Below are 422 nucleotides of genomic sequence, written 5' to 3' on the forward strand. Positions count from 1 at the left end.
CTTGTTTCTCATCTCTCCTGGCACCAGTACATAGAACACACACCCAAATGTCTTCAAGTGTTCTAGAACTGGTCGACTCTTGTTGAGTACCTCAAATGAAGACTGATCCTCTAGGATTCTGGCTGGTATCCTGTTGATTAGATAGCAAGCAGTCATCACAGCATCACTCCAAAATCTCTTAGGGACACTCTTGTGGAACATCATTGAACGGGCCACTTCCATGAGGTGTCGGTTCTTCCTTTCAGCAACTCCATTCTGTTGTGGAGTGTAAGGACAGCTAGTCTGATGTAGAATCCCATGTTGAGCTAGGTGATCTTTGAATGCGTGGCCTATGTATTCCCCACCATTATCTGACTAGAAAATCTTAATCTTGGCATGATAATGGTTAGTAACATAGCTTTGAAATTTTTTAAATGCATCAA

Source organism: Brassica oleracea, chromosome C9, assembly GCF_000695525.1.
Source record: "Brassica oleracea var. oleracea cultivar TO1000 chromosome C9, BOL, whole genome shotgun sequence".
Lineage (NCBI taxonomy): Eukaryota > Viridiplantae > Streptophyta > Magnoliopsida > Brassicales > Brassicaceae > Brassica > Brassica oleracea.